The sequence below is a fragment of the Silene latifolia genome, unplaced genomic scaffold, assembly GCF_048544455.1.
Source record: "Silene latifolia isolate original U9 population unplaced genomic scaffold, ASM4854445v1 scaffold_444, whole genome shotgun sequence".
NCBI classification, from domain to species: Eukaryota; Viridiplantae; Streptophyta; class Magnoliopsida; order Caryophyllales; family Caryophyllaceae; genus Silene; species Silene latifolia.
Genome location: NW_027413363.1, coordinates 6,748 through 10,043, shown reverse-complemented (window position 1 = coordinate 10,043; position 3,296 = coordinate 6,748). Strand labels below are relative to the sequence as shown.

General features: G+C 39.6%; 1 non-coding gene across 1 annotated transcript; it reads right to left on the bottom strand.

Moving 5' to 3' along the window:
* Window positions 1-1,603: 1,603 nt before the first annotated feature.
* Window positions 1,604-1,710, bottom strand: LOC141639562 (small nucleolar RNA R71). Its single transcript, XR_012542573.1, has one exon. It is a non-coding gene; the product is annotated as a small nucleolar RNA R71 (small nucleolar RNA).
* Between the last annotated feature and the right edge of the window lie 1,586 nt (window positions 1,711-3,296).

The window sequence follows — 3,296 nt, the reverse complement described above, 5'->3', positions numbered from 1 at the left end:
AACCTCTCAATCAAGCATCAAGTACTTCTTTTATTCTTTGCTTTATTCTTGGAATCATTAGTATGTATAATTCTCTTAATCCCTTTTTAATTATTGTTAATTAATTTCATTTGTTCATCATGTTTCATTTTGTTGGTATGATTGACAACCTTGCTAGCATGATCAACATGATAATGAGTGAGTAGTGACCTAGCTAGGGTTAATGGGTAATTAGGGGAAACCAACATGGGGAATGATTCATGCTTAAATTAATATGCTTTCATGGTTTATTTGCTTGCTTGTTTTGATCTCAACTCATGCACATGTTATGTTTGATGAAATGTGAGCCTATGAATCCTTACATTTTTTACCCATCACCTATCTTTTCAATGAGACTTGTAAGACATAAACCAACTCGAGTCTCATTAGACCATGCATGTTGTTGAGTAGGAAAGACTAAGTCGACTTGTAGGTGTTGTACAATCTCGGCTCCGGGACCCAAACTTTCCTAGGATTGTAAGATATAACCCAACTCAATCCATCACAACAATAATTGCTTGCTTATAATTTGAGAACATGTTTGTATGATTAATTCCCATGATTCCCCTATGACCCCATGATACCCTAGTGCTTTTTATCAATTGTTTACAACCCTTTCAATTCATCTTGCTTATTTATTTTTATTGCTATTTAGTTAGTGACCTTCTACATCAACCCAAATTGTGACACCCCTAAGACACCACTAGTTTCAATAGAAATCTCATCTCAATTCCCGTCCCTTGGGATTCGACCTTTACTTGCCTCTTTACTAATTGTAGAGTTGTTTGTGAAGTTATAAATTGTGTTTTGATTCGGGCGTGACCCAACGACAACATCTATTCAATTGTGAACACGAAACGGACCGATCAAAAATGGTGCCGTTGCCGGGGACGGTGTTAACTTGATTTAGATTTTCTTATATTGTTATTAGTTGTGTCTTTCTTTGCCTTGGGGAAGTAAAACTCCTCAAGGTTTGTTCTAATTGTTTTCAAGTTGTTTGATATTTTGCATGTCTAGAAGGTCACAAGGTGATTTGTTACCTTTTGATCGTGAAATTGAAAGAACCTTGACAAACAATAGGAGATTTGCTAGGAGGAATTTGAGAGGTATTAGTGAGGTTGTGGATATTCAACCAACTATTGAGTTCATCAACCCTTTTGCAAGAGAAGGTGAGGAGAACCCAACACAAAATACCCCACAAAATCAACCCACAATGCCTAAGTTTTCATCACATTTCGTACCCACCGAGGAGAACCTACCCAATGGTTCTCCCACACCACAACATTTGACCGGAAATTTTATTGCCAAATCCGCCTTTATCCAATTAGTCGAAAGGAGCCAATTTGGGGAGATGCCTAGTGAAGACCCTCATTCTCATATGGAAACCTTTTGTGACTATTGTGATGCGATTTCTCAAACCGGTGTAACTCAAAACCAAATTCGATGGGTCTTATTTCCTTTTTCTCTAATCGGCACCGCGAAACAATGGTTGAAGGGCCTTGATAAGGCCACTCTCGGAATTGATTCTTGGAAGAAGTTGGCTCTAGCTTTCTACAAAAAGTTCTACCCACCGGAAAAGACTAACATGCTAAGAGCTCAAATTACGGGTTTTAGGCAAAGGGATGAAGAATCTTTGTATGAAGCTTGGGAGCGGTTCAAGGAAATTTGTCGCTCATGTCCTCACCATGGACTTAGCGAGTGGTTCTTGGTACAACAATTTTGGAACGGTCTATATGAAGATTCAAGGAACATTCTCAACATGGGATCAAATGGAATGTTCACCGAAGTTGATGACAATCAAACATGGAACTAGATTGAGGAAATGACGGTCCATAACTCACAATATAGTAGACCTCGCAAGGCTACTAGAGGAGGAAGGCATGAAGTTGACTTCGTTACTCAATTGGGTGCTCAACTTAGTGCTCACATTGACACAATCAATTTGAAGTTTGAACAAGCTATGGCTAGACTTGAAGAAGCCTCAAAATCACCAAAGCATCATGTTAATGCCATGACGGCATCCTCATCAATCCCAAGTGGGATATGTGAGAATTGTGGAACTTTGGGACATGACCAAAGTGAATGTAGGGGAACAAATGAACAAGTGAATGCTTTCCAAGCATACAAGAGTGGTACCCCTTATTCCAACTATTACAATGAAAACACCAAGTTTCATCCAAATCTCTCACACAAAAGCCAAAATGTTCAAAACCCTCAAACAACATAAACCCCACCTCCCATGAGAAACCAAAATCAAAGACCCTTTTACAACCAAAACCAAGGTTACCAAAACCAAAATCCATACAATCACCAAAATGACCAAGGTTTTGATGTTCAAAAAGCGGTCCTCCAAATGCAAAAGAATCAACAAGAATTTTTCACTCAAATGCAAAAAGATAGTCAAGCAAAGGAAACCACCATCAACAACATTCTAGCTCACACCAAGATGTTGGAAACTCAATTGACTCAACTAGAATCTTCAAGCTCACAAAGACAAAAGGGGCAATTACCACCTCAAAGTAATCCTCCAAGACATGAAACGGTTAGTGCCATTCACTTGAGAAGTGGTACAAGGTATGAAGCACCGAAGAAGCAAGTTGAGGATGAATTTGTGGAAGCTAGTGATAAGGAAGAAATTGTGCAAAACTCCAAAGAAGGAGAATCATCAAAAGAAGAAATTTCAAAGAAAAAAGAAGACAAGGTCAAGGAGAAGGAGCCCATTGTGATTAGACTTCCTTTTCCAAGTCGTCAAGCCAAGCCCAAATTTGATGACCAACTTGGAAAGTTTATGGAAATTGTGAAGAATTTAGAAGTCTCAATTCCTTTCACGGAATTAATCAATCACGTGCCGGCCTATGCGAAATACATGAAAGACATCCTCACAAAGAAGAAGTCGATCCGGAAGCTTGATACTATCGCCTTCACTAAGGTGAGTAGTGCAATACTTCAAGGGAGTTCACCTCCAAAACTAAAGGATCCGGGAAGCTTCTCAATACCGTGTACCATTGGCGACACCACGATCAACAAAGCCTTATGTGATCTAGGGGCTAGTGTGAGTGTTATGCCGTACTCGGTGAGTAAAAGGTTGGGGATGGGAGAGCTTAAAAGCACCAATATCACACACTCCAAATGGCCGATAGGTCGACGAAGACACCATTAGGGATATGGGAAGATGTCCCCGTACGAATTGGGAAGTTTTTCATCCCGGTGGACTTTGTCATTGTTGATATGGAGGAAGATTCCAACATTTCAATCATTCTAGGAAGACCCTTCTTACA